This window comes from Rhinolophus ferrumequinum (assembly GCF_004115265.2).
Source record: "Rhinolophus ferrumequinum isolate MPI-CBG mRhiFer1 chromosome 5 unlocalized genomic scaffold, mRhiFer1_v1.p scaffold_110_arrow_ctg1, whole genome shotgun sequence".
Taxonomy (NCBI): domain Eukaryota; kingdom Metazoa; phylum Chordata; class Mammalia; order Chiroptera; family Rhinolophidae; genus Rhinolophus; species Rhinolophus ferrumequinum.
Window position 1 is genome coordinate 1,426,882 of NW_022680355.1, and position 22,005 is coordinate 1,448,886.

The window sequence follows — 22,005 nt, forward strand, 5'->3', positions numbered from 1 at the left end:
TGGTTTTTAAGGAAATGGGTGGCAGTAACCTTCTATTTCTAAGAATACAGAAACCAAACTTAAATTTTTTCATGATTTTTCTGCATCAAATTATTGACAGAAGCACAAAGAGAATTCAGATATAATTCTTATAAGTCCACAAAGAAGGCATACTCTTTTGACTAAGGCCGAGTGCGTAGTTATTTCTGAGGGCCTTTTCCAAAGTTATAAAAGCTTTCAAATAAAATAAGCACATGTATAAGGTATTAGTGTTTTCAGAAAATAGGAAAATACCAACTGAACTAGTGGAACTGCTAAGTCTAAATACTTTCAGGTATCTTTGGACAAGTGCTTTAGGATTTTATTTTGTAGTTATTGTTAGCTCTTTTTAATAGGTCAGGGGTTGGCCAGTGTGTCAGTTCTACCCTACAACTAGTTTTGTACATAAATTTTTATTTGAACATAACCACACTGAATCATGCATGTATTGTTTTCGCACTATAATTGCAGAGTGAATACCGGTAGTTGCAACAGAGACTGTGTGGCACACAAGTTTAAAATATTTACTGTCTGGCTCTTTCCAGGAAAAGTTTGTCAATCCCTACAGTAGATTGTTGAAACTTAAAGAAGGAACTCTAAGGGTTTAAGTTTTCTTCCATATCCATGTAATAACTTACTTATTTGACTGCTTTCTGCACTAGGTTATGAAACACTGAGAGGAAAGACCCTCGGTCTTAGTGACCATCATGTTTCATTCCCTAGAATAGTGCCTGAACATAGGTATTCAGTAAATGTCTATTGAATCAGTGAATTACATGGAAGAAAAAAACAGTGTCATCTTTGTATCCTACAGGACAATGGCCAGTAAGTACATCTTTTGCATATTTTATGGTTTATTTAGAAACACATTAAAGAAGGAAAGAAACACTACTGCTTCTGACCTCATTGATCAGATTTGTATTTTTTTCCCCAGACATACCATATTTGAAATTGTCGTCAAAAGTGCTCTGTTCCCTAGTGAAATATACTCCCAAATTTTCTTGTATCCTCAAGTGACAAGTTTGGGTTTTTTTCGCTTTATTTTTTTCCAATTACAGTTGGCATTCAGTATGATTTTATATTAGTTGCAGGTATACAGCATAGTGGTTAAACATTTATATAATTTGTGAAGTGATTCCCACCAATTAGTCTAGTACTCACCTAAGACCATACGTCGTTGTTCCAGTACTACTGACTGTATTCCCTGTGCTGTACTTTACATCCCTGTGACTATTTTGTAACTGCCAATTTGTACTTGTTAATCCCTTCCCCTTTTTTACCCACTGCCCTTAATCTCCTTTCCCTCTAGCAACCATCAGTTTGTTCTCTATCTATGAGTCCGTTTCTATTTGGTTTGTTCATTTATTTTGTTCTTTAGATTCCACATGCAAGTGAGATCATATGGTATTTATCTTTCTCAGTCTGACTTATTTCACTTAGCCTAATGCCCCGTAGGTCCATCCACTATTGTCACAAATTATAAGATTTTTTTTTTTTTTTTGTATCCTCAGGTACAAGTTTTTTTCCTTCTGATTTGTGGAAGATTTGCCAATTAAATTTTCTAGGTGAAAATAGCTTTAACCTTTCTCTGATTATAAAATGATACATGTTTATTATAAAAGCAAAATTTAAAAAGAATACGAATATATAAAATATCCTATATTCTACCACCCAAAGTAACAACAGTTAAGATTTTGGTGAACATCTTGATAATCTTTTCATGCACTTGTCAATTACCTTTGCAGTGTCACGTATATGTTTAAAAATTCAAGCATGTTTACCGGTAAAAGCTTGTGTCAAATTACAGTTATAATTTTGCCTATCTATATTTCTGGCATTGTCTAAAGGACAGTGCAAAATACAAAAATAGAAGGAAATGCCTATATAATACTGTGGAAGTCTTGGGAGGCCACAAAATATTTTATCACCAACTGAAAGGTTTTATATGTGTAAGAGTTTTTAAAGATTATCAGAGCACAAAACAAGTTCCATGGGAAAATGTCAGGATTTCCAAAATAACAGTGACCATGTAACATTTATAACAGTGCTATTGTTTATTTGCTTTAATTCATTATCTTATTTTTTAAATTGTGATCTCCCTACAACTCCATGAGTATTTGTATTATAGAGAGAGCACCATGGCATGTATTAATTCTGTGTTCTTGACGTAGAAATATATTCAGAAAATTAAATAATTTATCCAAGGTCTCACAGTCAATAAATAGTGAATTTTGAACTAACATCCAGGTGCTTTTCTGTAAACTTAATTTTGCTTGATTACTTACTATTCTAAGCACTTTATGTGCATTATTTCATTTAAATTCACATTTCCAAGTGTCTATCCTAGTATTCTTTGCCTCTCAAAGAAGAACATTTATTTAAATGGAAGAGGAGACATCCATGGACCTCTAGAAATCATGTTTTCAGTGGTCTTCATGAAAGAAATTGTGGGTTGCCGGCATAATTCTTTATTTTTCCCTTGACACTCATGTATGTCTCTCAATGGCTTTTGATTTCCCACTCCATTTATAGCCAGGATTTACCAAGATCCTCAAAAAAAAAAGCAGTCTTAGGACGGCTTTTACACTCTTAAAAATTATTGAAAACCTAAAGAGTTTTTGTTTATATTAGTGATATATATAGATATAGATATGTGTATGGATATAGACAGATATATACAATATATAATATATCTCCATATAGAAATTAAAACTAAGAGATCTTAACCATTTTAAATTAAAAAAACATTATGTTAACCTATATAACATTTTTATGAGAAATAAATCAGTGGCAAGAATGGTATTGTTTTCTATTTTTTCAAATCTTTGTAATATCTGGCATAAAACAGTAGCTCTATTCTGGTATCTGCTTCTTCAATCTGCAATATCCAAGTTGTGAGACTTCTGGAAAACTTCACTGTACACTGGCGAGAGGAGAGTAAAGAAGGCAGATAAGATCTTGGTCTTCTTATGAAAATAGTTTTGCATTTAGGATCCCCTGATAGGGCACAGGTCTCGGGGTCCCTGTACCCTACCTTGAGCGATGCTGCTCTAGGTAGTAGAGACACAGCAATGCATGTTGAAGAGACAAGGCCTAATCCCCTGGAATTAATGGGATTCAAGACTAGAAAAATGAAGGAAATAATTGATTTACAAAAGAGTCTAATACATTCTATAGATTTTTACTGAAACTGATCAAGACAAAAAACAGACAAGTAACTGCAGATTTTGACAAGTGCATTTAAGGGAGCAAAGAAGAGAGAATGGCAGACAGGAGGTACGTACTTTAGATAGGGTAACCAGGAGAGGCCTCTGAAGAAGTGACATTTAAGCTGAGTCCAAAGTGATAAGAAGGTAGCCACATGAAGGGGAGGAGTGCATCCTCACCTAGGAAGTAACTGTGAGTTGCCGTAAGTTACTTATTTCCTCACTTGTTTATCTGCTCCTCCCAATCGGATATAAGCTCTAGGAGGACAGGGTATTTTTCTTTCTTGTCCACTGTTATATTCCCAGCAGCTCGTACAGTGCCTGGCACATAGGAAATGAACAATAAAAGATTTTTAAATGAGCAAAAAAAAGTCCTAGAGAATAGTGAGCAAAGGAGAGAGTGGCACAGAAGGTGGCAAAACACGGTTAGGGAGGCAGAGTTCTAATCACATAAGATCATGTAGGAAAGTGGGTTTTATTCTAGGTCCACTGGGAAGTATTTCAAGCAGAAGAGGCAACCGTTCCACTTTATGTTTTAAGGTCACTTTTGCAGCTGTGTGGAAAGTGGACTGGACAGGAGCAATAGTGGGAAACCAGGTAGGCTTTTGTAGGACTCCAGTTGAGAAATGATGGCCTGTACGAAAGTAATAGAAGTAGCAATGGAGAAATGAGACAGAATCAAGGTGTATTTTGGACAAACCATTGACATGACTTGCTAATGGAATTAATTTGGAGAATGAGAAAAGGGTGACTTAAGATGACACAGATTCCCTTCTTGAACACCTATGTAGACCAGGCCTGGAGGCAAAAATCAAGGGTACTTTTATGAGTATGTTCCATTTGAGGTGTTTGTGCAACACTTAAGTGGATATGTCAACCAGGTACTGTGGATATTAAAGTTTGGAATTTAGACCAGAGGTCAGGGCTGGAGACAAAAAGTTTAAAAAGATACTTAAATCCATGGGAACTGAGTCACTTAGGAAGAGAGCATAAGAGAAATGTATCAGGGCCAATCTCTGAGGAGCCCCAGAATTTAGGTTGGATAGAGGAAAGGGAGCCAGAAAGAGGAGGGAAGAGTGGCCAGTGAGGAAGAAGGAAACCTAAGAAAGAAATTGAGTAAGAATGGATGCTCGTGAGGGTGCTGAAAGAACATATAGGAGAGGCAGTGAGTACACTGGGGACGGGAGAGGGCGACAAGCCCTAGCAAGAAGGTGAGGCTCTAAGCCTCCCCCGCTTTTCACCTTGTTATTAAGGAATGAAAGGCCCCATCCGACCCTATCACATGGGGGCCCCTTTTGTTAGGGTTCCTGTCCACTTCTCAGATCTCACTGCTCATCATTTCCTCCCATTCTAATTCCTAACTTCCTTGAATATTCCCTGCTCCCCATCCCCCGGATTTTGGTCATTTCTGTTTTCTCTGCCTAGAAAATGTCTACATTTCTATCTTTGCTAGGATTATTCCTATAGGTTATAAAATGCTCATTATAGATAATGGCTAAATATTTAAAAAATGAGAAATCAAAAAGGAAAACACAACCCAGAGAATTTATATTTATATTCCTATACATTTTTTCTTACATAGTTGAAACTCTGTATTTTACAGGTTTTTGTTTGTTTTGCTTAACATAGTAAACACTTCCCACATAATACTAATGGCTTCATAAAGATCGTTTTTAATGGCTAGGTAGTATTTCATAACGGAATCAAACAAATTAATTCCTTTAATATTCTGTTTATTTCCAATATTTCAAATTTATACATGATGCTTTGAAATATTTTTTTGTAATTTTACATAAAATTCTTTTTAAACTTGTCTAGATGCCAGACGACTTTCTACTGAAGTTTTCGCATTTACTCTACTTCTAAGATTTCTGCTTTAGATTGTTTAGAACAATCACCATGGAAGCGGTGTGAAGAATGGATGGGGGCGGGGAGAGGTTCCAGACCCGACAGAAGCTCCTGGAGTTGTCCTGCTAGAGGACCTGGGTGTCACCGCAGCCTAGCGGTGGCAAGTTGTGGCCGGATGGAGAGGCATCCATCAAGGGGCATAGCCTGGGAGCTCGTTGGAAACGCAGAACCTCGGGTTTCAGCCCAGACCTACCTAATTCAAATCTGCATTTTCACAAGATCCCCAGATGATTTCTAATGTCCATTCAAGTGTTCAAAGCACTGATCTAGACGGTCGTTACAAATTGCTGCACACTACAATCACCGGGGGAGCCGTAAAAATGCCATTGCCTACATCACACCCCATACCAATTAAATCAATCTCTCCGAGTGGGACCACATAGCAAAACCCCTCCAAGAGATCCCAACGTGCGGCCAATTTTGAGAGCCTGTGATCTAGGGGAGTAGCATGGAAGGAAACAATCGTTAGTTGGACTCAGGTAGCTGAGAAACAGGCATGGGAGGCAAAAGCACCATATAGCTCTGCTCTACGTTTTGAATTTTGCACAATGTACACGTAGCGCCGATGTAAAACAAAACGTGTGGGAAGGATTGACAGGAGTACCCTAAACCAGCCAGCCTGAGGCAGGTGGTTGCTAACCTAGTCGAGCGCCCCCTGCCGCGCCCCGCCCCCACGCTCCGCCGTGCGCCACGCCCCTGCCCGTGGATCCCGTCTCACCACTGGCCTCGCGCCGTCCCCACGCGCCGGGATGCGACGTGGGCGCAGGCGCGCTCGCTGCTGCGTCCGGGGTCTGCCTGCGGTGACGTCAGCACGCCTCGCGGTTTCTAGCCCCTCAGCCTCGGCCCCCGACTCCCGCGCGGACCGGCCAGGGGCGGGGCGTCCGGCCAGTTGAACTATCCCGACAGACCGCGGCTTTTTGAATGAAAGCTCCTCAAGATGGCGGCGGCCGGAGCCGACACGCGAGGAGGTGAGGGCTGGAGAGCGGCGCCCCTCACTACCCCCCGTTCTCCAGGCAAACTCCTCAGGCCCGGGAGGCGGGCCGGGACGCGCGGGCCAGGCAGAGCGCGACGAGGCGAGACGCCGCCTCCCACCCTGGAGACACCTGGGCCCCCAGATGCGCCCCACGGGCTTCACCCTTCTCTGTTCCCTGACCCTTCTCGCGGCTCGGCCCGCTGGCTCCCCGCATTGTACCCCTGCGCCCTGGCCTGCGCGCCGGGATCTGCCCAGCCGAGGTCCCGTGGGGCCCGCGGCCTCTCCCCGCCCAGTGCGTGTGGAGGTATTTGGGCTCCTGCCGCGGCTCCCTCTAATCCCTGGGGGGTGGCGGGGCGACTCGAGTTCCCGTGGGCGAGCGTGTGGCTTGACTCCTTTGTGGTGGTTTGAGCGGGTCGTTTAGTGTTCTGGCTGGCTTTGTAATTGGGAGCCGGGAAGAACCCTGTAGTGTAAATGTGACCTCAGTATCAGGAAAGAGAGAAATCGGGGCTGCAGTATGACCGCTAGAAAGGAGCTAAGCGAACATACATCCCAATTCGGCCGCCCTAGGAGGTTAAATTCCTTGTCGGAGAATGTCCAACTAAGTAGGTATTTGAGGATGTAGCCTCTGGCTTAGGGTGATTTTTATACCCGCCAGGAACTTGCGTGTTGGTTATGTTTGGACGCCAAAGAATTAGGTACCGAACGGGGGTGTGTTTTTGTCGCGCGCGCGCTTTGAAAGACTGGAACTTTCATTGTATTTTAGAATTTAAAGGTGTTTTCCAATACTACTACTCGCCACAAAGATTATGAACTCATCATCCACAAACTTTTCCTCCATTAGAGCTTAGTGTGAACTGTTCTGAGGTTTTTGTGGTGGTAATGAAATGTTTAATCTTGAAAATGAATTTTTCTACATTATCATAATCGAAATTGTTGCCAAGAGATTTCAGTTTCTTACGTTCCATTGTTTTTTACGCTCAATAGCATTTCCATAGGGGGTCGTGTCTTGAATCCTCTTATGACTTCAACTAGCTAAAAATGGTAGGAACAGCAGACAAACCGCCTTTGCGTGTGATCAGCGTAAGGAGGTTCACTTGACACAAAACATCCTTAAGATTTTTAATGGAAAGGATTTAAGGGGGTCATTTCTCCTACCCCGAAACCACCACTACAAAACAAGCAACCTCTCCTCCCAATTTTTTTTTTGGGGGGAAATATCTTGGTCTAGAATTATGAGTGCTTTGTAGGAAGTGGGGATGGGTGGAAATCATGCTTCCAGGGTTTGGACGATGAAGTCTCAGAGCTGAGGGTGAGGAATGGATATATAGTAAGAGCAGCTGTGTTTTCTGTAAATTACCTCAAAACACAAGGTTATCACAACTGCCTTGAAGAGCTGCCAAGTAAAGCTTGAGTTTCCTGATAGATTTTGTTTGGTAACCCCAATTGACTCCAACCCTCACATTTTTTTTCAGTGAATCTGAAACCCAGAACTCTGAAAACCTCACTGAAATCACGTAGCTTAGGTGGCCTACCAAAGGCTAGGGCAGAGGATCTCTGATCCTCTCTAGTGCTTACCATAACACTCGCCATAAAACCAAGTTTGTTACAGATTTCTAAACATCACTTTGTGTTAGCATGTTTTACATGCAGTATGGTAGCATACTGTTTGCAGAAATTTGAGGGTAAAATCGGCAGCAGTTCCTGGCTTCTTCTGTAAGTTTGATTATGAGTGTGTCTTCAAGCTTGGTATATGGGTCAAGTAAATTGAATACTCTGTTTTGTAATTCTTGGCTTTAAAAACAGTACAGGAAATGAGTATTACAAAAATCAATATACTCTCCATTATATTATTATGACGCTTGGGTTTATTCACTTTGATTCATTGCAGCCTGGGCAAAATAATAAGTGGAGTTAAAATTTCCTGCAACACTGCAAAGTGGGAAAAGTAGGCCATGTGATGTATGAGTATGTGACTATAGAAGTATATTTCAGTTAGATTTCAGTTCTTATTTAAGAGAATGGGGAAAAGTTACCTGTTTAACAAATTATAAGATTGTTTTAAAATACATTTAAGATGCGTTTCTAACAATGAGCATGTCCTGGAGATCTACATTTTATTAAAATAGCAAATTATATTCTATGTAGAATATAATGGAGAAGTCAAAAATATTCTCTTTTGACCTTTGCAACTATATGTAATCTTAAACCTTACAGACATGAACAGTTTGTTCAGATGGCTCACTAGAAATTAATTGGCATCAGTTAAACACAGTAGGATAGAAACCCAGGAGAAAACCCAAGAAGACCAATTTACCTAAATAGTTCTTTAATGCTTAACTTTTTCTTGAAGACACAGAAATGGTTTCTTGTCATATGAATTTTTAGTCCTATAAAATTGCCAGTAGAATGGTGGGGATATAGAGGTCTTAAATTTTTTCCTTTTCCTTTTTTGTTTTAATTTAGTAGCTATTTCATTAGTAAAGAATTCTATTTTCTTATTGTAGCTTGGTGTGTGCCTTGCCTAGTTTCACTTGATACTCTTCAGGAATTATGTAGAAAAGAAAAGCTCACATGTAAATCGATTGGAATCACCAAAAGGAATCTAAACAATTATGAGGTGGAATACTTGTGTGACTACAAGGTAGTAAAGGTAAGGCAAATATCTAGCCCCTTAAAAGAGACCTAATCAGACTTCAGTATTTCATATTTCTGTAAGATAAAAAGAACCTTAAAAGTAAGCAAAGCTCTTCTTAATGTGTAAAACTCTAAGCCATAATTATTTATGTCCTATCATCAATATTGCCAAGTAACATTGAGAGGATTTTGAACTGTAAATGTTCTTGCATTAGACTATTTTAAGGTGCTTATATCATTCTACATCCAACTCTTGATTAACTCCATGTGGATTACCAGAGTAAATGTTTTACCTCAGATTGGCTTCTGTCATTCATTTTGTTCCTGAATCACATTTCCCCACTATCACCTGAAATGAACCTAGAAAATCAAACCAATTTTAGTGTTACTGAATCTCCACAAGCAGTATCACCATTTGTATTCCCTGCCATCGTGTCCAGCTTCAGATATTAGTGAGGTTCTGTGGTGTAATAAGACTGGCCTGGAGTTTAAAGTCATTTCTAGCCTTTGTTTAGTGTCTTGTGACTTCAGCAAAGTCACTTCACTGGGCTTTACTTTATTCCTATTTCTTTTAAAAAATGACATTCTAAGAGGATTTTTCAACCTAAACTTTACAATATATTTTTGAGTAATCATTTCTCTATAGCCTATTTCCTCTCCAAGAATTCAGTTTTGGTCACTAGTCTGTCAGCTGTATCAGATAATCAGGAATCTTGTTTAATTCTTTTCCTTGTTCAGCTTCCATTTCAATTCAGTCATTAAATACAGTTCTTCCTTTGAAACATCCGTCTTCCTTTGGTACCACTGCCTTCCTCATTCAGTGGGATTTTATGATCAAGCATTTTACCTACACTCTTCGCAACCTTCAACCCTGAAAGAGCCTAATCACCTGTCATCTGAGTTTATAAACTCTGTCCAGCGGAAGGTATCCTGTGGGGCCCATTGGCTCTGTTAAAGCTTATTTCTGTTCTCATACTGCTCAATTCTACTTGACAAACTTGTTATTCTTTGCTTTCTTTCCCATTCTTGTCAGTTCTCCCAATTTTTATTACTTTTCTGGACTTCTCTTATTGAACTGCAGACCTTTTCTATCTCAGTGAAAAATAGGATCCCTCAAGTATGAACTCTCAACTTACCTTCACACCAATATGTGTATCTTTGTTCATTCCTACCTTCAGAGATGTCACCATTTTTCTTTTTTGTTCCTATCCGTCCCTTTTAGGGCTTTACTTGATGTCGTTTTTGTATCAAGCTCTCTCTTTTTCCACTGATATATCTCAGTTGATAAACCTACTCATATCTTCCCTAACTTTCAAAAATCTTCCTTTGACCTTGCCTCCCCACTCACGCATTTCCTGTTTTTTTCCTTCCATTTCATTTCCCATTAACTTTTAAAAACAGTTTTATTGGGATATAATACACATGCCTTACAATTCACCAACTTAAAGTGTATAATTCAAAGCTTTTAGTATACTCTCAGAGTTATTCTAAAGTTCATTGTGCTGATGCGCACACATTTTCCTTACCCCAAAAAGAAACCCCACACTGCTTAGCCATCACTTCCCAAAGTTCTGCATTACCCCCACCCCGAGATCTAGGCAATCACTAATCTGCTTTCTGTCTCTATAGATTTGCCTGTTTGGACATTTCATAGAAATGGAATCATACAATATGTATGTGGTCCTTTGTGATTGGCTTCTTTCACTTACCATAGTGTTTTCAAAGTTCATCCATGTTGTAGCATGTATCAATACTTTATTACTCTTTATTGCCAAATATTCCATTGTATGGATGTATCACATTTACTTCACTCATCACTTGACAGACATTTGGGTTATGTGTGTTTGGGGGCTATTATAAATAATGCTGTTTTGAACATTCATTTACAAGTTTCTGTGTAGACATGTTTTCATTTCTTTTGTATACACCTAGGAGTTTAATTGCTGGGTCATGTGATATCTCTGTGTTTAACCATTCGAGGAACTGCCAGACTTTTCCACAGCGAAAGCACCAATTTACATTCCCACTAACAGTGTATGTGGGTTTCAATTTCTCTACATCTTCACCAACACTTCTTACTATCTGACTTTTTGGTTATAGCTGTCTACTGTATGTTTAGTGGTATCTGATTGTGATTTTGATTTGCATTTCTCTTATGGCTAATGATACTGAGCATCTTTTCATGTGCTTATTAGCCATTTTTATATTTTTGGAGAACTTTTATTCCGATCCTTTGCCCATTTTTTAAAGTTGGGTTGTGTGTCTTTTTATTACTGAGTTGTAATAGCTTTATATATTCTAGGTAATCCCTTATCAGATATACACCTTGCAAAAATTTTCTTTTGTGGGTTGAGTTTTCACTTCTCATGAACTTTTTAACCCACTTTATTCTGATTTATGTCCCTATTAGTGACCTAATGGCCAACTTTGTAGACTTCAAATCTAACTCTACTTCTTTGCAACATCTAACACTGTTGGCTACCCTTTCTTCTTTGAAACTCTTTTATCGATGGAGAGACTGCCTAGGTTCAAATTCTGGCTGTACCGTTTTCGTTGTGTAACAATCAGTAAATTACTTAGCCTCTATGTTTTTCAGTTTCTATACCTAAGAAATGAGGATGGTTATAATATCCAGCTTATGGGGTTACTATTAGCCTTAAAAAAGTTGATATAGATAAAATGCTTACAAAAGACACATCTGTGCGGTTTGAACTATAAAAGTGTTCACTGTCGTTATTATTACCTCTATCTCCACTCCTTTTTTCCTCTTGTTTTTCTTAACTGTTCTTTTTGAGTCTCCTTTACTGTCTGTCCTACCTCTGCAATGTAGATAATCTCCAAAGCTTTATCCTTGGCCTTCTTTTTACCTTGAAGGTGTAGATGACCTCTCTCCCAACAGTTTCTACTTACATCTGTTTGGCTCATGACTCCCAAATCTTTGTGAGGCATCAACCTCTTTCTGGCCTTCATTTCAAACTGGACACACTACAGGTACCCACATTCAGTATATATAAAACTGCACCTATTTTCCTTCCTCAAATCTGAATCCTGATCTAGTGTTCCCCGTCTAGGTTAACAAAATCCTAATACAGTTCACTAACCTTATAATTGCATACTTCTGCCTTCTTTCTTACCCTCTAAATTTAATAGGTTATCAGATTGTATTCTTTTTCCGTATGTCTTTTCCTGCTCATGTCGGTTATACTTTTACAGATAGAGTTAGTTACCTAGGGGTCTGTGCTTACATTTGAGGAACTACCAACATTCTTTCTTACACAGAATTCTGAGTGTTGTAGTTTGGTTTTGGGTAGCGTTGGCTATTTAGATTCTCTTTTATCCTTCTCATCAGTCCTGGTTTCTTGTTTGGAATAAGGGACCTTACTGTGCACACCGACATATGTCCTCAACATCCCACTTATATCCCCATTTCCTCTCCTGCCTAATGAGTGATCGATCGATTAATTGATCTTTCAACTACAGTTCGCATACAATATTAGTTTCAAGTGTACAACATAGGGATAGGACATTTATACAACTTATGTGATCCCCCCAATAAGTTTAGTGCCAATCTGACACCATCCAGGTATTACCATATTATTGACTATATTCCCTATGCTGTACTTTACATACCCGTGACTGTTTTTATAACTGGTAATTTTCACATCTTAATCCCTTCACTTTTTCACCCACCACCCCCAACCCGCCTCCCATCTGGCAACCATCAATTTGTTTTCTGCATGTATGAGTTTGTTTGTTCTGTTTATTTTGTTCTTTAGATTCCACGTGTAAATGAAATCATATGGTATTTGTCTTTCTCTGTCTGACTTATTTCACTTAGCATAACTGTCCTCTGCCCATTTTTAAATTAGATTGTTTTTTTTGACGTTAAGCTGTATAAGTTCCTTATATATTTTGGACATTTACCCTTTATTGGATGTATCGTTGGAGAATACCTTCTCTCATTCAGTTGGTTCTCTTTTTGTTTTGTTGATGGTTTTATGCTGTGCAGAAACTCTTTGGTTTGATGTAGTCCCATTTGTTTTTTTCTTTTAGTTCCTTTGCCTGAGAAGACATATCCAAAAAATATTACTAAGAGCAATGTCAAAGAGTTTATCTCCTCTGTTTTCTTCTAGGAGTTTTCTGGTTTCAGGACTTACATTTAAATCTGTAATCCATTTTGAGTTTATTCTTGTATATTGTGTAAGTGATCCAGTTTCATTCTTTTGCATGTATCTGTCCAGTTGTCCAAACATGATATTTGTTGAAGAGACTGGCTTTATCCCATTGTATATTCTCACCTCCTTGGTCATAGATTAATTGACCATATAGGCGTGGGTTTATTTCTGGATTCTCTATTCTGTTCCATTGATCTATGTATCTGCTTTTATGCTAGTACCATGATGTTTTGATTACTACAGTCTTGTAGTATAGTTTGATATCAGGTAGTCTGATACCTCCAACTTTGTTCATCTTTCTCAAGATTACTTTGGCTATTCAAGTCTTCTGTGGTTCCATATACATTTTAGGATTATTTGTTCTAGTTCTGTGAAAAATGCCACCAGTTTTTCTGATGGGGATTGCTTTGGGTAGTATGGACATTTTAGTGATGTTAAGTCTTCCTATCCATGAGCACAGTATGTACTTCCATTTATTAGTATCTTTAGTTTCTTCAGTGTCTTACAGTTTTACCAAGTTCAGGGTTTTTTCTATTCGGTTAAATTTATTCCTAGGTACTTTGTTCTTTTTGATGCAATTGCAAATGGGATTGTTTTCTTTCTTTTTCTGATAGTTCATTATTTTGGTGTATAAAAATGCAACCAATTTTTAAATATTTTGTATTCTGCTACTTTACTGAATTCATTTGTTCTAATAGTTTTTTGATGTATTCTTTAGGGTTTTCTATATACAGTATCTTGTCATCTGCAAATAAAGATAGTTTTGTTTCTTCCTTTCCAATTCAAGTGCCTTTTGTTTCTGTTTCTTGTCGGATTGCTGTGGCTAGGACTTCCAGTACTATGTTGAATAAAAGTGGTGAAAGTGGACATCCTTGTCTTGTTCCTGATCTTAAAGAAAAAGCTTACAGCCCTTCACTGTTGAATATGATGTTACCTATAAGTTTGTCATATATGGCATTTATTATGTTGAGATATGTTCCTTCTATCCCCACTTTGCTGAGAGTTTTTGTCATAAATGGATGTTGAATTGTGTCAAATGCTTTTTCTGCGTCTATTGATATAATTATGATTTTTATCCTTCATTTTGTTTATGTGGTGTATCACGTTAACTGATTTGCGGATATTGAACCAGCGTTGCATCCCAGGAATCCATTTGATCGTGGTGTATGATCTTTTTAATGCATTGCTGAATTCGGTTTGGTAATATTTTGTTGAGGTTTTTTTGTATCTACATTCATTGGGGATATTGGCCTATAATTTTCTTTCTTGTAGTTTCTTTGTCTGGTTTTGGTATCAGGGTAAAACCCTGGCCTCGTAAAATAAGTTTGGGAGCCTTCTCTCCTCTTCAGTTTTTTGGGATAGCTTGAGAAGGATATGTATTTTTCTTTGACTGTCGGTAAAATTCACCTGTGAAGCCATCAGTGCCAGGACTTTTGTTTGTTGGGAGTTTTTTGATTACTAATGGTTTAATAGGTAGTTACCAGTTGGTTCAGATTTTCTGTTTCTTCCTGATTCAGCCTTGGAAGATTGTATGTTTCTAGGAGTTTATTCATTTCTTTCAGGTTGTCGTTTGTTGTCATATAATTATTCATAGTATTTCCTGATAATCCTTTGTAGTTCTGTGGTGTTGGTTGTCACTTCTCTTGCATTTCTGATTTTATTTATTTGGGCCCTTTTTTTTCTTAATGAGTTTTTTTTCTTAATGAGTCTGACTTAATGGTCATCAATTTTGTTTATCTTTTCAAAGAACCAGCTCTTGTTTTCAGTAATCGTTTCTATTGTTTTTTTAGACTCTGTCTCATTATTTCCTGTGATCTTTATTATTTCTTTCTATTCACTTTGGGCTTTGTTCTTTTTCTGGTTCCTTTAGGTGTAAGGTTGGATTATTTGAGATTTGTATGGTTTCTTAAGGTAGGCCTGCATTGCTATAAATTTCCCTCTTAGAACTGCTTTGGCTGTGTTCCATAGATTTTAGGTGGTTGTGTTTTCATTTTCATTTGTCTTAAGGTATCTTTTGATTTCTTTGTTGATCTCATTGTTAACTCATTCATATTTAGTAGCATGTTATTTAGCCTCCTCGTGTTTAGTGTTTTTTTCAGTTTTTATCTTGTAATTGAGTTCTAGTTTAATACCATTCGAAATTGCTTCATATGATTTCAGTCTATTTAAATTTATTGAGACTTGTCCTTACACTTGGCCTATACTGGAAAATATTCAACATGTACTTGAAAAGAGTATATTCTGCTGCTTTTGGGTTAAATGCCCTAAAAATAACAATTAAGTCCATCTGGCCTAATGTGTCATTTAAAGCCACTGTATCCTTGTTGATTTTCTGTCTGGATAATCTATCCATTAATGTCAACGGGGTGTTAATGTCCCCTACTGTGACTGTATTACTGTCGTTCTCTCCCTTGGTGTCCATCAATATTTGCTTTATGTTTAGGTGCTCCTACATTGGGTGTATAGATGTTTACGAGAGTTATAGCCTCTTATTGTATCGATCCCTTTTTCATTATGAAATGCCTTTTCTTTGTCTCTTGTTACAGCACTTGTTTTAAAGTCTATTTTGTCTAATATAAGTATTGCTACCCCGGATTTTTGTTGTTGTTGCATTTGCAGGAAATACCTTTTTCCACCCCTTTACTTTCAGTCTGTGTGTGTCTTTTCAATGTGTGAAGTGGGTCTCTTGTACATAGCATACATACGGGTCTTGTTTTTTAATCCACTCAGTCACCCTGTGTCTTTTCATTGGAGCATTCAGCCCATTTATATTTAAAGTAATTATCGGGAAATATGTAGTTACTGCCATTTTATTGTTTTCTGATTGTTTTTGTAGTTCTCTGTTCCTTTTTCATTCTCTTGCTCTCTTGTCTTCTATGTTGATGACTTTCTATAGTATTTTGTTTGGATTCCTTTCTCTTTATTTCTTGTATATTACTTGTATATTTTTGGTTTGTGGTTACCATGTGCTTCATACAGAGAGTGCCCAAAAAATGTACACACATTTTAAGAAAGGAAAATAGCATATTAAAATTACGCTGATGGTAACCATTTTGAGCACCTCTTTAATTGCAGAAGTCAAACGTGACTTGTATTCATCTTTTGTTATTGGTATATATATAGTATTACAATTTTAATACAGTTTTTTCCTATCTTAAAATGTGTATACATTTTTGGGGCACTCTCTGTGTATACTAAGCTATGTTTATTGTAGTCTATTATAAGTTGACAGTCGCTTAAGTTTGAACACATTTTAAAATCACAATTTCTATTCTCAATCTCCACATTTATATTGTGGTCATTATTTTTTACTTTTGTGCACATGTGCATATACCTTAATTAATTGTTGTAATTACACATGATCTTCCTATTTTTAACCTTTGTATTGCCTTTATAGTTGGTTGGTCCACTGCTTTTACTAAGTGTTTCCCTGTGGCAGTGAGCATTTTTTTCTTCCCTATATTTTTTTATTCATATTTTTGATCATTTCTACTTAAAGTCCGTTCAACATTTCATGTAATACTGCTTTAGTTGTGATGAACTCCTTTAGCCTTTTCTTGTCTGGGAAACTCTTTATCTGTCTTTCAATTCTAAATGGTAACCTTATTGGGTAGAGTAACCTTGGTTGTAGTCTTTGTTTTTCATCACTTGGAATATTTTGTGCCAATCCTTTCTGGCCTGTAAAGTTTCTGTTAAAAAACAACAATAATATTATGGGAGCTCCCTTATACATATAACTAACTTGCTGCTTTTAAGATTCTCTCTTTATCTTTAACCTTTGGCATGTTAATTATGATGTGTCTTGGTGTGGGCGTCTTTGGGACTCTCTGCACTTCCTTGACTTATATGTCTCTTTCCTTCACCAGGTTAGGGAAGTTTTCAGTCATTATTTCTTCAAATAGGTTTTCAATCCCTTGCTCACTCTCTCTCTTCTCCTTCTGGTACCCCTATGATGTGAATGTTATGCTTGATGTTGTCCCAGAGGTCCCTTAAACTATCTTCATTTTTATTTTTTGTTTATTTTTGCTGTCCTTATTGGGTGTTTTCTGCTACCTTGTCTTCCAGATCACTGATTTGGTCCTCTGCTTCATCTGATCTGCTGTTGATTCCTTCTAATGTATTCTTTCTGACTAGTTCTTTTTTATGGTTTCTATCTTTTTGTTGAGGTTCTCACTGAGTTCATTTGTTTTTCCCCTAACTTCATTAGGGGCATCCTTATAACCAGTGTTTTAAACTCTATTATATCTGGTAGATTGCCTATCTCCATTTTGTTTAGTTCTTTTTCGGGAGTTTTGTTCTGCTCTTTCATTTGGGACATGTTTCTTTGTCTCCTCATTGTGGCTGACTCCATGTATTTTTTTCTGTGTATTAGGTGGATCTGCTATGTCTCCCAGTCTTGGCAGAGTGGCCTTATGAGGCCCAGTGGCATAGTCTCCTGTTCACCTGAGCCAGGTATTCCAGGAGTGTTCCTAGTGTGGGTTGTGTGTTCCCTCCTGTTCTAGTTGGGCTTTGATTGCTGTTGGCACTTCAGGGGGTGGGATTGACTCTCAGGCTGACTGGCTGTGACAGATGCGATGACTGCAGCAGACAAGCTGTTCTGCAGGGACTACCCTACAGAGCAGGATTTGCTTTAGCAGGGCACTGGTGACAGCCAAGTCCACCCTTTAGGTATGTCGTTTGTGGAGGTGGTTGGGTGGTGCTCTGGTATATTCTGAAGGCGGCCACCATGTGTGTTGGTTCTGGAGGCTCTTGGGAGGGGCTGTGATGCAGGCCAAGATTAGCCACCATTTCTGCCTGTCTTGAGGCTGCCTAGTGGGAGCTACAAAGTGATCTGCAGTTGGTTGCCACTTGTGCTGTGTTTGCAGGTACTTGGGAGAGAGTGTACTGGGAACTGCGGCCAGCTGCCACGAGTACCATGTTGGGACCCTTTTGTGACACCACGATGTAAGCTGAGCTAGCTGCCTTTTGTGCCAAGTTTGTAACCACTTAGTTGTAACTGCATTCCAGGTTAATACAGGCCACAAGTTACGCCAGGCTTGGGGCCACCTGGTGGGATTTACAATGCAAGTTGTGACCGGTGGCCACTTGTGCCGGGCGTGGTGCCACTTCTGAAGGGGTACAGGACATGCCAAAGCCAGCTGATGCTTGTTTGGGGTTTGTGGACCTTTGAGAGATTTTAGGAAAGTCCACAGTGTGAGCCAAATCAGACTGCTTGGGTGGAAAAGCGCTGGAAGTGGCTCAGGCCTGGCATATGAGATGGGTGGGGCGGAGTGTCAGGGAATTACCAGAGCGGGGTGAACAGTGTTAGCTGGGTTAATGGAGAGCTCAGATTTGGTGCCCTCCTGCTCCTGCTGGCTAGGTCAGGGGAAGACTCAACAAAGGAGCAATGGCACCTACCAGCCCTTCCATTCCTGGAGAGAGCTGCCCCAACCTCTGTTCCTCTAGCCCTCGCCCTGAAGCCAGTCAGTTCAGTTTCTCCCGGTATCTTCCTGGAACTCTTTGAGCTGCTGTCCCTGCACTGGAGCCCAGATCGAGTAAGTTTCTGAGTGAGTGAGTCTCAGAAAGGATACCTTGGAGTCCAGCAGCTCTCCATCTCAGACACAGTCCCCACTGGTTTTCAAAGCCAGATGTTGTTGGGATGCCTCTTCCCAGCACTGGTGTTCTGGACTGGGCAGCCAGATGTGGGCCTGGGACCCCTATCTTCTCAGAGGCGACCTCCACAGCTGAGATATTCCTCCTGATTCTTAATTGCCACACCATAGGTGTGGGACCTGTCCGTTTTCATGTCTCAACCCCTCCTACCAGTGTCATAAGTGTCATCATGACTTCATTTGTTTTTATTTTTATTTTATTGGGGAATATTGGGGAACAGTGTGTTTCTCCAGGGCGCAGCTCAGCTCCAAGTCCACACTGTCCTCAATCTTTAGTTGCAAGGGGCGCAGCCCACCATCCCATGTGGGAATTGAACCGACAACCTTGTTGTTGAGAGCTCAGGCTCTAACCAACTGAGCCATCCAGCTGCTCCTCCGGAAGCTCATCGGCAGCTCGTTTTCTTCAATCTAGTTGTGGAGGGCGCAGCTCACTGGCCCATGTGGGAATCGAATCAGCAACCCTGTTGTTCAGAGCTCACGCTCTAACCAACTGAGCCATCCAGCCGCCCCATGACTTCTTTATGTCCTTAATTATAGGACTTATGTTCAGCTAGTCTCAGGTGGTTCTCAATGATGGATGTTCTGTAATTTAGTTGTGATTTTGATGTGGTTGTGGGAGGAGGTGAGCACATTTACTTACTTCTCCATCTTGAGCAGAAGTCCATATTATTTAATCCATAAACCAGTATAACTTCAACATGTCTCTCTCTCTCTCTCTCTCTCTCTCTCTCTCTCTCTCTCTCACACACACACACACACAGAGCAGGTGAAATATGTGATGACTCTATCCTTTTCTTGTATGTTCCCCTTCATTTAGTTCATAAGAGACACTATCTCAATACTTCTTCCTCCAAGCCATTACAGTTGTTTCTGAAACACAACTCTGGTTGCATTACAGCCTTGCTTTAGACCTTTTAATGGATCCCTGTTGTCTACCAGTCTAAGGTGAGACCCTTTGGACTGAGATTCTTTACCATCTGGCCACCAACCATCTTTCTAGCTTCATTTCTTGTTACGTATCCTACTTCTTATCCACATTGAAATACTTGTAAATTCTTTCATTAAGCTAAGATTTACTGAGTACGTACTATGAGCTGGGTACTCTTCTAAGCATTGGGAACATAGTTTAAAAACAGGCATATCTTATATTCTAATTCCTTGAATGCATCATGTACTTTTGTGGCCTTTTGCTTTTCTCATCCAGTTCCCTCTTTGGAATACTATTGTTTCCCGTCTCTCCTAGGCAAACCCTACTTAGCCTGCAAGATTCAGTTGAAAGGTTAACACCTATTATAGAGCCTTCTTCCCTTCACCACCTTCAACAAAATTAATTGCTTTATGTTCAGGACTTACAAAGGACTGTTTTTGTCATTATTCTATAACTTGTTTCCTAACTCTGCTAAATTGTCAGCCGTTTGAGGTCCAGGACTATGGCTTACTGTAGTTCCTAGTACATGATGGATATTTAATGGTTAATGAATTGAATTGGCTTTTGCTTTAGTGATTTTTCCAGTCCTTGCAATCACTGTTAGACTAAACCTTCATGTTTACATTATAGCAGCAGTCCATTGACTGACTAATATCTGTTTCTTCTTTCTATAATCTCAAAAAACAAGAGAGTTTCTTCGCTGTGTCAGGTACTACATTATGCACTGGAAAAATTAAAGATTAATAAGAAACTGTCCCTCACCTTAAGGAACTCACAGCCTAGTGAGAAAGACTGGCAAGTAAATCATCCATTGCAATATAGTACAGTAAGTGCTATTGTAAGATATTATTACAAGATCTGGGAGGTACACATAGGCCAGGTCACAGAAGGCTTCTCAGAAGAGGTGATAATCCAACAGGGCCTGAAAAGACAAGTATTATAATTCATTATGGCTTTAGTATAGAGAATAAAATGGTAGGATGGGAATGGGAAAGAATGAGAGATGAGTGAAGGAACTTTCTCAGCCATTCTACAGCAATGGGGAGTCATCTGGAAGGTTCTAAAAAAAAGTGGTACAATCAGGTATGTAATTCAGAGAATTTTCTCTGTAAGAAGGAAAGTGGGTTGTCAGAGTGGAGAATGACACGTGCATAACTTAAACATTCTAAAAGGCTGTTGAAATAATCTAGGCAAGAAATGATGGTGCTTGGACTAACTAACATATTAACAGTGGAGATGAGAAATAGGTGGGTTCTTTTTTGTTTTTGTTTGTTTGTTTATTTTAATTATCAGGATGTAAAATTTCCAACTGTGTGGTTTAGTGATGAGGGGGTCGGGTGGGGATCTGGTCGTGAGGGATCCACCTCTGGGAAAACCCAGGTTTCTGGCCTGCAGTAGTGTAGATAAGATGACTTCACCAAGACCTACGACGTAGGAGGACTAGATTAGGTTTGGAGAAGAAGGCTGGGAACACTTAAGTGTGAGACGCCCAGTAGGTAGTTGGAAATGTGGCTCTAATCAAGAGAGAACTAACTGGAAACATAGGTCTTGAAGTAATTGGCAAAAAGAGCCATTGAAGCCCTGGGGATGGATACAGGTACCCATTCATTAACTCAACAGATACGTATTGGCCATCTACCACAACGTATGCGAGGCTCTAGGGATCTCAGCAATGAATGACGCAGACGTATGGTCCATGATATCATGGAGTGTCTCTTTTAGTGAGGGTAGAAAAACTTTAAATGTTACTGTACAAAGTACTTCATTATAATTGAGGTAAGTGCTAATATACCAGAAGGATCTAACTTAACCCTCCGTGAGGAAGGGTCTTGAGCCAGAAGAGAGCCTAACTTCTTCAGAGAATAGAAAGTGTGAATGGAAGAACATAGTCAGCAAGAGAGATTGAAATGAGGCTGGAAAAATGGGTAGAATCCAGAAAGTGCAACTCCTTATAGACCAAGAAGAGAGTTTTGGACTTGATCTTAAAAGCCAGAGGGAAACATTTAGTAATTTTGAGCAGGAAAGTGACATGATAAGATGGATGTGTTGAAAATACTCGTATTACTCTAGCTGCTGTGACATGAATGAACTGAAAGTGGTAAGAGGCTACTGTAGTAATCTAAGCAAAGGAAAGTATGAGAAGAGAAAAACAAAGACTGAGGAATAGTAAGGAGAACTCACAGGAAGAACTGTCAAAGACTGAGACAAACTGGTAAGAAAGGTAAGAAAACCAAAAGAGTAAATCATGGGAGCCTAAGGAAGAGAGAGTGTCAGCAAAGTAGAGGAGTGATCAGCAGATCAAAGAACAACTGTAAAGCGCCCATTGGATTGAGCAGTGGAAGGTTCTCTGATGCCCTGAGAGCAGTTTCTGTGGTGTGGATAGAAAAAACCAACATAGAAGGAATTGAATAAACTGGAGGTGATCAAGTAGTACGGACAACCCTTTCAAGAATTCTAGCTTTGAAGAAAGAAGAGAAAGGGCAATGTAAGGTGTAAGGGTGTTTATAATTTA

At 39.2% G+C, this 22,005-nt stretch overlaps 1 protein-coding gene across 2 annotated transcripts in view; it reads left to right on the top strand.

Annotated features, from left to right (window-relative positions):
- Positions 1-5,865: 5,865 nt before the first annotated feature.
- Positions 5,866-22,005, top strand: part of SUV39H2 (SUV39H2 histone lysine methyltransferase) — a 31,506-nt gene continuing 15,366 nt past the window's right edge. The window contains exon 1 of one of the 2 annotated variants that reach the window (XM_033100825.1): positions 5,866-6,100. The gene's annotated coding sequence lies outside the window, so the exon portion shown is untranslated. Of the gene's footprint in view, positions 6,101-8,614; positions 8,756-22,005 lie in introns of those variants that run through there. The other variant, XM_033100826.1, reaches the window with a different exon arrangement.